The 13,606-nt window shown below is 42.9% G+C and overlaps 1 pseudogene; it reads left to right on the plus strand.

The window, feature by feature from the left end:
* Positions 1-1,503: 1,503 nt before the first annotated feature.
* LOC126189739 (5S ribosomal RNA) lies at positions 1,504-1,621 on the plus strand (annotated as a pseudogene).
* The last annotated feature ends 11,985 nt before the right edge of the window (positions 1,622-13,606 follow it).

Here is a 13,606-nt window from a genome sequence, read left to right on the forward strand (position 1 = left end):
GCTGCCATCTTAGCTAGTAACGTGGTATGGCCTTCATCTTCTAGGAGTCAGATGTGCATAGGGTAGTCGCGAGAGTATGCACACGGATTCCGCGAACGCCGAAGCTACATGTGCACGCTGTCTTCTCTGCTAGCCCAACGTCACACACACGTCTCTTCACATTCGACGATGGAACAATATCTCCCCACTGTCCCCAGTATTGCTTCTTGTGTTTTTTACCTATTCGAACTCCGTATGTGCTTGACGAACTTTTATTTATGTTTTGTATTGTTCTTTTACGAATTCGTAATTCCATGGTGGACAGGTGATTGCTAAGGAAGCTGCAATATAGTGGACTGGTACAGTCACACGCCATAAGGGCTGTCTCGCATTTCATTTGTGTTTATGGTTCATTATATATAATAAAGTGATTGGCGTTTTGCGTCTCTGTTGCTCCTTTGTGGCCTTCCGCCTTACCCTAATTTGGCAACATTATCCAGCTGAAAATCCATTGTAGCTTCTCCGCTGTTGCTTTAGTGGAGATATTAAGAAAAGCAACCTTTACGACAGCAGCTCCAACGTTCATTCTAAGTAATATTCCACCTACCCTACTCGCCTACTCGCCTGAGTTGGCAACTCAGTTACAAATCATTTATAACCTACCCAGATACACGGCGTAACTGGTATAAGAGCAGATAAATGTATTGGTGACTGAGGACGATGTACTGAACACCATTACATCAGTATTTACACAATTTGCAAATTAATGAATTAGCAATTACAAGACGCGTGTTTTTTTTTTTTTTTTAGATTGTGTAGTACGTCCATGTGTACATGGCGAGAACAAGCCATTAATGCTTAAGATGAGGTGACAAAACTGACGGTATACTTCCTAATATCGTGTCAAACCTTCTTTTGCCAGACATGGTTCAGCAGCTCGACGTGCCATGGACTCCATCGCGCAACTCTGCCTCCACAGACCTGCGTAATTGCGATGTGTTCCTGGTGCAGGATTTTGTGCGCGAACTGACTTCTCAGTTATGTCCCATACGTGTTCGGAGGGATCAATGTCGGGCGACTTGATTGGCCAAATCATTCGCTCTAATTGTTCTCCAAGCCAATCGCGAACAGTTGCGAACCAATGACATGGCGCATTGTCATTTATAAACATCCCATCGTTGTTTGGGAACATGACGTCCATGAATGGCTGCAAATGGTCGTCAACTAGCCAAACGTAACTATTTTCAGCCAATGTCAACTATTTTGTCAGCTTGCACGGTGCTTTGTTGACAACTTTGGCCCATGGCTTCGAAGGGTCTGCGCCACACTCGAACTCTATCATCACTTCTCATCAACTGACGTCGAGACTCATTTCAGAAGGCCACTGCATCCAGTCGTCTAAGGTCCAACCGACATGGCCACGAGACCAGGAAAGGCACTTTTGACCATGTCGCGCTATTAGCAAAGGTACTCACGTTGATAGCCCCTGAACGCCTGATTTTGCCGCACTGCCCTAATGGAGATGGCAACGGCCTTGCCGCAGTGGATACACCGGTTCCCGTCCGATCACCGAAGTTAAGCGCTGTCGGGCGTGGCCGGCACTTGGATGGGTCACCATCCGGGCCGCCATGTGCTGTTGCCATTTTTCGGGGTGCACTCAGCCTCGTGATGCTAATTGCGGAGCTACTCGACCGAATGGTAGCGGCTCCGGTCAAAGAAAACCATCGTAACGACCGGGAGAGCGGTGTGCTGACCACACGCCCCTCCTATTCGCATCCTCATCTGAGGATGACACGGCGGTCGGATGGTCCCGATGGGCCACTTGTGGCCTGATGACGGAGTGCCTGCGTAATGGAGATGTTCGTCGTACGTCCAAAATTGATTTCTGTGGTTTTTTCACACCGTGTTTCTTGTCTGTTGGCACTGATAATTATACGTAATCACCGCTGCTCTCGGTCGTTAAGGCCGTCGGCCACTGCGTTGTCCGTTATGAGAGATAATAGCTAAGATTTGGTATTCTCGACGCACTCTTGACACTGTGGATGACGGAATACAGAATTCCCAAATGATTTCCGAAATGGAATGTCCCATTCGTCTAGCTCCGACTACCAGTTGGCGTTCAAAGTCTGTTAATTCACGCCGTACCGCCAAAATCACTTCGAAAATCTTTTCACATAAATCAAATGAGTAAAAGTGACTGCTCCGCCAATGCGCTCTCCTTATATCCTTTATATACGCGGTACTACCGCTGTCTGTATATGTATGTTCAGATTGCTATCCCATGACTTTCGTCACTTCAGTATAATTTCCCCTGCTCAGCAGGTGAACTGTTGGAGTTTGGAGGCGATTAGTCCATACTGACAGACGTAATACACTTAAGTGGTGCACTGTGACTGTGCAGAAATCATAAGGTTGTAAAGTGCATGACGTATTTGTGGGAAGACTGTTTGATGCAGAGAAACAACAACCAACCCACTCACGTTTGTACGTATTAAGGTACCACAATATGAAACTGGAGTTGTACCCATTACATCCTACATATATATACACAGGGTGTTTCCTTTAACACGAGACAGTTAAATATCTCGAAATGAAGCATCACACGGAAAAAACTCAGTGAAAACTTAAAGTTAGTAAAGGGGACAACTATCTTCACTACAACTGGCCACCTCCTAACCATCCCTACTACCTGGGCGGAGTCAGCTTTGTATTTTCAGACAGGAACCACAAATTTTTAATCCATATTCGTATTCTGCGCCAAAAATTGCGAAAGGTTTACTGAAACCATTTTTTCTGATTTGTGGTAGATGGCACTGTTGTTAACAAATACAAACATAAAAAATGGTTTTGCATCATCCCGGTTCCCAGAACTCCTGAAGATAGACGCTGACTGTGGATATTGTATCATGGACACAGTCCCCTTCACTGTTCAGAGATGTCACTAAACTCGCCCATATACGTAAACAGACATGCCCACAGCCGATCAGTTCCAGTCATTCCACTAGGGAGGAGGTACACAGCTCCTGTTGTCTGTAGTAAAACCGTGCCTAGACGGTCAATACCGCGGTTCGATCGTGTCCGCATTATTACTTTGTGCCAGGTAGGGCTCTCAACAGGGTAAGTGTCCAGCCGTCTTGGAGTGAACCAAAGCGATATTGTTCGGACATGGGAGAGATACAGAGAGAGAGGAACTGTCGATGACATGAATCGCGCAGGTCGCCTAAGGACTACTACTGCAGTGGATGGCCGCTACTTACGGATTATGTCTCGGAGGAACCCTGACAGCAACGCCACCTTGATGAATAATGCTTTTCGTGCAGAAACAGGAAGTCGTGTTATGACTCAAACTGTGAGCAGTAGGCTGCATGATTTGCAGTTTCACTCCCGACGTCCATGGCGAGGACCATCATTGCAACAACGACACCATGCAGCGCGGTACAGATGGGCCCAACAACATGCCGAATGCACCCCTCAGGATTGGCATCACGTACTCTTTGCCAATGAGGTCGCATATGCCTCCAACCAAACAATCCTCGGAGACGTGTTTCGAGGCAAACCTAGTCAGGTTGAAAGCCTTAGACACACTGTCCAGCGAGTGCAGCAAGGTGGAGGTTCCCTTCTGTTTTGAAGTGGCATTAAGGGGGTCGACGTACACTGCTAATGGTCATGGAAGGCGCTTAACGGATGTGCGATACGTGAATGTCATCCTCCGAGCAATAGTGCAACCATATGGGCAGCATACTGGTTAGGCATTCGTCTTCGTGGACGACAATTCGTTCTCCCACCGTGTACATGTTGTGGATGACTTGCTTCAGGATAACGACATCGCTCGACTATAGTGGTTAGCATGTTCTGCAGATGTGAACCCTATCGAACATGCCTGGGGTATATTGATAAGGGCTGTTTATGGGCGACGTGACCCAATGACCACTCTGAGGGATCAATTCCGAATCGCCGATGAGGAGTGGGACAATCTGGAACAACAGTGCCTTGATGAACTTGTGGATAGTATTCAACGACGAATACAGGCATGCATCAATGCAAGAGGACGTGCAACTGGGTATTAGAGGTATCGGTGTGTACAGCAATCTGGACCACCACCTCTGAAGGTCTCTCTGCACGGTGATACAACATTCAATGTGTGGTTTTCATGAGCAACAGAAAGGGCGGAAATGATGTTCATGTTGATAATCTATTCCAATATTTTGCACAGGTCCAGAACTCCCGGAACCGAGGTGACGCAAACCCTTTTTTGATGTGTGTATCAAATGTGTCTGTTTTTGTTAATAAGGAAAAGCGCTTTTGATTCTACACTTCATTTGCGATGTAAATGAAAATATTTGTTTAATAACAGTTGGTTCTAACGTTAGTTGAGTGATTCAAGTTTTATTGTACAGTAAAGCACTCCGTCTTCAGGCTACAAGTGGCCCATCGGGACCATCCGAGCGCCGTGTCATACTCAGTTGAGGATGCGGATGGGAGGGGCGTGTGGTCAGCACACCGCTCTCCCGGTCGTTATGATGGTTTTCTTTGATCGCAGCCGCTACTATTCGGTCGAGTAGCTCCTCAATTGGCATCACGAGGCTGAGTGCACCCCGAAAAATGGCAACAGCACATGGCGGCTCGATGGTCACCCATACAAGTTCCGGTCACGCCCGACAGCGCTTAACTTCTGTGATATCACTGGAACCGCTGTATCCACTGAGGCAAGGCCGTTGACTCTTTATTGTACAGTACAGTTTGGTTAAGTGATTCAGTGTCTTATTAGAAACTATGTTTAGTGTGATGCATCGGGGTGGTTGTAATAGTTTTCTGTTCCCATCGGGATGTTTGCATCTCACCACTCGGGTGTCTGATGTTGATGAGTCCCCCTGCCTCGCACCATTAGGGGGCTTGATTTCAGTGGGTATCATTGGCAGGTACGCCTGTCGCATTCATCTCTAGGACATTTTACCTTATGGCAACGGTTGTGGTTTGTGTTGAACTGGTAGCCACATAGTGGATAGCGCGAGAGTTACAGCAGTTGGAGGGAACACACACTGAAATCAGTCACCCTTACTGTAGGGTTCGAGGGTGGCTACCAGAATGAAGCATTCTGATGGTTTGAGGACTCAACACAGTCAACCCAGTAGAGACCAGGAAAGTACGTTACCATACAAGTAGCTTATTTCCAGGAATGTCAGTGTCTAGCCACATAGTTTATACTATACAATCACAACTGCAACACGCAAGTAACGTTAGAACATCAAGATCACCTGTTACATTTGCGTCATAGATGAAATGTAGACTCAAATGCGTCATCTTCTTATTTGCAGCAGCAGACACACCTGATATTTGTCGATAACAGCGCCATCCACGATAAATGGAAAACAATGATTAGAGAAAACTGTTCATATTTGTGATTGTAGAATCTGAATATACAGTAAAACTTGTGGGTTCCCATATGAAAATACCAAGTTGATGCCACCTATTTAGGAGTTACAGGTGGCCACTTGTAGTGTCGTTTTTGAGATAGTAAAGTTAAAAAGGCGTCACTATACAGCAGTATATAAAATGCACCGTTTGCGTTATTTATATCTGGGATTTCCACCCAAACCCGTGGATCAGTTTCTACCAAATTTGGCACAGAAATAACACTTTGGGATTTATAAACTCCCAGCTGAAATAGGAGCTGATGTGTGTATAAAAACACGTTTTTTCAGCCACTGGGGTATAGGCCACCCTGAAAGTCAGGTATGTTGTGTGGAAACGGCATCAGCTTGCCAGATCAACCTGGTTACCTGGCAGCCTACATGTCAGATGCATCACACAGTTTTCTGGGCTGCGAAATGTATGCTGCCCTGCATGGCAGGTGTGTTGTGGCAGTAGTAACAGCCTGCTTTATTGAAGAGTATTGCATGGGCTACATGTCCTGAAGAGCATGGCTGGTGGACAGAGGGGAGGAGCAGGAGATGAATGAGTCAGGAGGAAGATGTGGAAGGGTGGTGGGCAGGAAGAGGGGAAATAGAGCAGAAAGACGTGTAGGGAGGTATGGTGAGATTGGGGGAGGGGGGGGAGCAAGATGTGGTCAGAGAAAGGAGATTGAGGAAATGTACACATGACCACCCAATACCAGTATGCATCATCTACAGCACTCAGAGTGATCTGTATGCTTAGCGGATACAGAGGGTGTGAATATGCTCAGATGAGTCAGAAGCTGCTCCTAGGTAGCAAGCTTAAGCCATAATCTGCTGAAGGCTGGAAGATGGGCCTCGACCCACCGATTCCATGGTAGTGGTGCAGTTTTGTAAGACACCGGCAGCAGCAAGATTCATCGCGGCTCAGATGTGTTGCAAGCTGCCATCACAGTGGCCGAGGCAAATCATGGCTGTAGTGGACGGTTAGTAGTATATTTTGGGGGCGAGATACTGATTTCCACCCAGATGGGGCCAGTAACTGTGCCCAAGAGTCTAGGGTGCAAACCTCTGAAAGACAGCAGGCTGGAGGCGATTGGTGGCTCGATGGCTAGTAGCAGGAACTCAGTTCGGTCTTCATTCATGGGGTGACAGCTGACCTGCTGGGATGTGGTCCTGTTAGGTCAGCGACTGAGCAGTGGTGACGTTCCATTGGAAACTGGCATTAGGTTAGTTGACGACTCAGTGGTTTCGATGACCTGAATCTTCGAACGGGCACTATTTATCCATTCCAGAGCGTACCGGTTGCGGTGTGGTGGCTGCTGAAGTAGCCTGTGGCAAAGTGTCTTTTGGTTTCTATCATCTGGGCACCGAGTGTTAGGCAGACGGTCACTACAGGGTCAGCTTTACAGAGTAGGACCCATCTGTCTACGTTCGTATCGTTAACATATTTTTGGGTGAACTTACTGCACATGTGCTGACCATCACTTCTATATGACATCCTAGAGGTAGTCTATTACAGAAACGTGTTCACGTGTCTGGGAGGTTTTCACGACTGCAGTGAGCAGTGGCTGGTGCGTGGTTGCTCTCAGCGCCGGCTACCACTGGGAGGTGCGGAAAAACGACCCGCGGCGGCGCAGCCGAGCTTGAGGCAAACGGCCATTAAAGCGCTTCCTTATCCGTGAAATTGTTGTGAAAACGCAATTAATTTCGAAGTCGGCCGGTAAAAACTGGTGCACGGGAGCGGCGTGTAGCCCAGCCTTCGCGTTTCTCGTGGGGGCGGCTGGGTGTGGGGAAGGGGGGCAGACAAAGAACTGCACCTCCCACCCTCCCTCACCCCCTCGTCGGTGGCGCATCGCCGCCGCCGCCCGGTCACGACCTCACGTGCCGGCCGAGGGAACTTGCAAACCGAGTTTAGAACTCGCCGCCAACTGCTCGCCGCCGCGGCGTGCCGCGTTTCACTCTCTTCTTTCGAATCATATTTCCGTTCGCGCGCTCGTTTCCCTTCCCTCATTTCCTCCGCCAAAAAGAAAGAAAAAGACGTCCACTTGAAGAGAGATCCCAACTGAGTTATGACATCTTTCAGCACAAGTTTACTCCGATGCGAAACACTCTCTTTTCAGCGGAGGATGTTGCTAGATACATCAGACGAACGAGAAAATACCTAATCGCCTAATACCCTAGCGTGTTGTTTGTTCCCTGCGTGATCCTTGAAGCAAACATCTAACACTGCCAATAAAAACTGAGGTTACTTGAGCGATGGGCCTCCATTAAGAGTTTATCTTAAAAAGGCGCTTCGCTTGCTGTTATTTTAGTCAATATAAAACACTGCAAGTGAACATGTCTCAGTAAAAGAGCTACACAGTAGCTACCTGCTGAAGAAAACGATTCAACTGATAATTTTCAGGCAGGGACAAACGACATCACTCACAGTAATAGATCAATATTAATATGAAAAATATAATTTTTCTGTTTTCGCTGTTTGCACGTACTTTTATTGGTACTTTGTAGATGACAACATGCGCTAGCCACATATCCATTCTTCTTTATTTGGTGAAGGTGCACTCTCTTTAGCTGACAACCAGGTGTATCAAACAAAAAATTTTCATCCTGCTTGCGTATAAATGGGAACAAACAAGAATAAGTTTTGGAGAATATTACATTACATTTATCGTTTTTAATGGATCCCTTGGAGAGGAATCTCAGGGTTTTTTTTTCTTCTCAGTTATTTGGGTATTTTACAATTCTAATGCAGACAGAAATATGAGCTATAATCCGTGTGAAGATATTCATCGATGAGTAGGAGTTGGCCAACAGGAAGTTCTTTAATTCACTATGAAACCGATCTTTATCACTCACAAGACCTTTGATATGCTCTGGCAAGTTATTGAATATATGAGTACTCGTGTATTTTCTCCTTTTTGTACTAATGTTAAGCTTTTATAGTCATTATACATATTGTTTTTGGTTCTGGTATTACAATCATGTTTTGCACTTTTGTGTAAAAAGAGACATGTTGGAAATGACAAAGGATATTGTAAGATGAACATGTCCTCACAGAGCCAGACGCCACAGCGCATTTTTTAATGTACAGATAATCAAAATTCTTCTGTAAAGCAATATCTAAGTTCACCAATGAACTCAGTGCCTTTTCGATGCTTTCCTGTGATTATAATAGTACTGAAAATAAAAGGCATTGTCCAGAAGAGCTTTCCACCACTCTGACGATCACATGAAAGGCGCATGTTGCATTGTTGTAGACCTCTGCATGCTGTTCACGTGGTCAGAGGGTGTGGCGGAGGTAAACGTACCCGGCGGAAGAGTGTGTCGGACGGTATCGGTGATGATAAAATTAAAATGTGAGGTAGAACGTCGAAGGTGCAACAAAAACACGAGTATCACATTTAAAATAAAGAACCGAGTACAGAAAGGATGTCAATGTTCGACAATATGTCTGACATTATTAACAAGATCATGCAATCGGTACTACTTTTATATATTAACAGGTGGTGAAAAACGTAAATGACCATAGTAATTTACAACTCGGATGACTATTACGTGTTTCTTCTTTCATTTAATCATCTTTCCACAAAACGTCACCATGAGGATTCGCCATCATGTTGCAGGGAAAACTCGGTATGTTTTTATCGTGCTCCATACACCATTTCATCAGTCATAGAAGACAGATCAGGGCACATTTTTTAATATAAGGTCTATGGGATGCTGTGCCCTTGGATAAATCCTGAATGTCGCAGATTTACACACTAACAATTACTTTAGGAAGCAGAATGAATCACACAAAAATAAAACTATTGCGCAAATAAGAAACGAAAAACATTAACATCTATAGGCACAAATATTAAAAGGCATTTCTTATATCACAGACAAAACATTGAAAAAAAGTAATGCAGTTAATTAACTAAACACGAATTGCAGTAACAATTATTCTAGAACCTCAATCATGGTATAACAATGCACAGAGTTTCGGAAAGCCATTTGATGAGTGATGTGGTCTGGGGTTTCTTCATGAAATATGCGTGATGTACCACTCAAAATCCATCACCTGATACATATCGTCTGTTTTTTGGTTAGTGAATTTCCTTCCATGCATCTTAATTAAAATTGATGCTTTATAATTGAAATTCCACAAAACTATCCAATAGCGAAGGGCATGTAGAAAAAAGATCGAAAGGATGTCTTGGGTAATACCTGAATAATGAAGATGAGGTTTAAAAGTCTGTAAATTATGCAAGTAAATCTATTGACAAACGTCTCTGGAGCAAGGTGTAGGTGGAACGAGGTGAAAGAATATTAGAAGATAATCCTGGAATACTTTTAAATAATATTTAAATTGTTTATTTATTTATTCATTTATTTGCACTGGCACGATTAGAATCTTCAGAATTAGTCTTACAGCCAGGCAGAGTCCACAGTAAGCAAATATTTCTACTGTCTGTACAACTCATAACAACAAAAACAATAATAATTATAATGATAATAATAATAATAATAATAACAGTGACAAAACTGATAATATATATGATAATGAATATATGGTATTTCAAACATGACAGTTCATTTACCAATGTTGTAAGCATTTCGGTCATTACACTTTTGGTGAATATGAGTTTCAACGTGGAAGGAAAGATACGGATTTGGAGAGGGAGTTGAGTAATGCGAAGGAAAGCTAGAAAAATTCACCATTTTGGCTGTTGTTATATTATGCTTGATGACGGAGGAAAAATTTATGAAAAATCTAGACACGTTCGTAGGATTTGACGACCTGGAAAAATGCTTGACAGTGTGAAGTGATGTGAGATGTTTGATATTCACAGTGAGCAGTAGGGAAGTACTAGTAATGTCTTGTATCTACAACAACCAAAAGACAGTAAGAGTGCAGGAACAAGAACGATGTGCTCAGATTAAAAACATTGTAAGATAGGAGTTTTATTTCCGCCCGTAGTGGTTAGCCTGTACATAGAAGAAGCAGTTGTGGAAATTAAAGAAATATTTACAAGTGAAATAATATGAATGATAGGATTCGTTGATGACACTGCTATGATCAGAGAAAGCGATGGAGAACTGAGATCACACCGAATATATATAATGACTTTTGAAAGCTATTAAGGTAAATACATCGTTTGTTCTCTATCAAAATCTTTCATTTGCTAAATATGCCTATCAGTAGTTAGTGCCTTCAGTAATTAGAATCTTTTATTTAGCTGGCAGTATTGGCGCTCGCTGTGTTGCAGTAGTACGAGTAACAAAGATTTTTGTGAGGTAAGTGATTCATGATAGGTATAGGTTATTGTTAGTCAGGGCCATTCTTTTGTAGGGCGTATTGAAAGTCAGACTGCGTTGCGTTAAAAATAGTGTGTGTCAGTTTAGTGATGATCAGAATAACTAAGGAGAAAACTGTCTGAGTACGTCAAGTTTTACTTACTTGTTTCTGTATCAAATAACGTAGAAATTTACCAGCACAGTCTATGATAATTTTTCAAAGGGGAAGTTTCATACGGACCACTTAAGGGTAAAACATTTTTATCAGAACTGGAAAAGAATATTTGGTCATCCACTGCTTATCGTTTGGAATAAATCATTAGTCCGTATCCCTATAGATGTGATTCTAACGTCGCGAAGTTACTGGATCAGAAATTAAGATTTATTACAAGGCTGAAGCGGTCTTATTTATCATGATTCAGTTCTACAGTTCTGGATACCTACTATATTAAAATTAACTGCAATCTACAATTCAAACTTCTATGTACAGGATAAAAATCAGATATTCCTCTGATTTCAGTTACCTCTCTTCGACCCACTCTAAAATCGTGAATAGAATTGCTCCTAAAATTACAATACTTACAGGATCATTAAGAATTAGTTCAATCAATATTCCTTCCCTAGGCTCGGGTTCAAGTACATCTACATCTACATATATACTCTATAAGCTACAGTGCGTTGGATGTGTGACCCCCAACTGGTCATTTCCTTTCCTGTTCCACTGGAGAGCAGTGAGGTAAATACGTCTATATGCATCCTTATGAGTCCTAATTTCTCATATCTTACGTTCGTGGTCCTTACGTAAAACGTACGTTGATTGTAGCAGAATCTTTCTTCTGTGAGCTTCAAACACAAACTACCTAAATTTTATGTCGTTTTTCGCGGAAAGAACGTCGTCTTCGCTCTAGGTATTCCCATTTCTGTTCACGAAACATTGCTTAGTGATCATGTGTTGAGCTAACATACTGTTAACAGGCTCCAGGCTCTGAATTGCCTCGATGTCCTTTAGTTAGATTTGGTGGGGATCGCAAACATTCGTGCAGTACTCAAGAATGGGTCTTCTTTATAGAATAGCTACACTTTGCCAAAATTCTCGCAAGAAACAGAAGTCGACTGTTCGCATTCCCTCACATCGTCCTTGAGTGCTCGATCCATTTCATATTGCTTTACAACGTTGTGCCTGCATATGTGACCAACATGATTCTGAAAAGCAGGCAACTAATAATGCGATATTCGAAGATTGCGGGCCAGTTTTTCCTACTAATCTGACTAAAATTTTCCTACCATTAGAGCAAGCTGCTATTTCATCACACCAATTTGAAATTGTGTCAAAACCATATCGCATCTTGCTATAGTCAGTTTGAAGACGACACCTTTCTGTACAGCACAGTGCCATCAGCAGACAGCCGTAAATTGCTGCTCACCCTCTCCGACGAATTTGGTCACTTTACACTTCCACAAATTTATCGAAAACTGTTAATAATCGGAACCGCATTAAATTAAACTGAAAGTACTCCACAGTCCAGAATTTATCACTGCTCTCGTACAACTTTAAAGAACGCTCTAAATTCGACTCATCCTTTAGGTGTTCGTTGCTTCAGTCAGATCCGGCTCAATATTCCAATCAAAAGATGGAAGACTCAGGACCAAAATCTCTACTCCTGAGAAGCCTACACTAAAACGTTACGCTATCATTTACAGTCGACAAATGAACGGTGCTTTTAGCACTTTTAACCAAAGTTCTGGTTCGGCGGATAGCTGTAGTTGCATCTCGTGACTGGGAGCCGCTCTGCAGCAGGTGATGATTTTCCTAAGAGGATTCTACAACATATCAGCGTCTGTATGAGCGCCGCTTCCCCCTTCTCTTTACACACATTCAGAACATTTGTTTTACAAAATTTTACATTTGAAACTTAAATACTTGGAAACATAATTATACTACCAAGTAATTGATCATCGTCGATCTGTATTTGAGGTCGTGCGACTATTTTTCTCCTGATCACGACCACTATTCCTCGGCAGATCACAACAAGTTGCGAGCAGTTTCATATGAGAAATAGGAAATATAGATATGTTGCAGGTGAAGACCTCTTGCACACACGATACCTTGCATTCGGCTAAACAGGAGTGAAATCCCTGGACTAGCAGAACAAAGCAGGTGAGGTTATATTTGTGGAAAGGGGCCAAAATAAGTTGCTGTCGGTTACACTCAACATACAAATTTTGTTAGTTAAAACACACAATAATATAAGCAAGAATTACAAACTCTCAAGGTTTCAACGAAAGAGCTCCTTTGACTTGATTTGATATCCAGGGCCCAACGCCTAAGCAAGGAATTGAGGTACAGGAGTTCTTCTGGAAATATCACTTTTTTCAAAAAAAGTTTTTTTACTTGAAAAAAAAAGGCTGAAGGCCACACATTAAGCAAGAACAGTGTTACGGCTAAAGCCCAAAACAAAGATTTTCAATGTTAATTGTGATTAGGCTGAAACCCGACTGAAGGCCGCAAATCAACAAAAAACAGGCTGAGGGCCTTGGCTTATGACATTTAATGCAAACTCGGGTGAAGGCCTCATAATAAAGAATAACAATCTTATCATTTAAGGGCAAGACAAAATTTTAAATTTTTAATTTAAGAGAGATTAAACTCGGATGAAGGGCACATACTAAAGAATAAGATCTTATGGCCTAAGGGCGAGACAAAAATTCTGAAAATTTTAATTTAGGAGAGATTGAAACTCGGCTGAAAGCCACACACCATGTCAAAACAATTTTGCGGCTTAAGACCTAGGAAGAAGAGCTTTCAATTTGAAACGGCTGAGGGCCTTAGCTTAAAGCATATGATTCAAATTTGGCTTAAGGCCTCATACCCAAAAAATAACAATGTTATGACTTAAGGGAGAGATCTAGATTTTGAATTTTCAGTTTAAGAGAGTCTGAAACTCGGCTGTAGG

Source organism: Schistocerca cancellata, chromosome 5 (assembly GCF_023864275.1).
Source record: "Schistocerca cancellata isolate TAMUIC-IGC-003103 chromosome 5, iqSchCanc2.1, whole genome shotgun sequence".
NCBI classification, from domain to species: domain Eukaryota; kingdom Metazoa; phylum Arthropoda; class Insecta; order Orthoptera; family Acrididae; genus Schistocerca; species Schistocerca cancellata.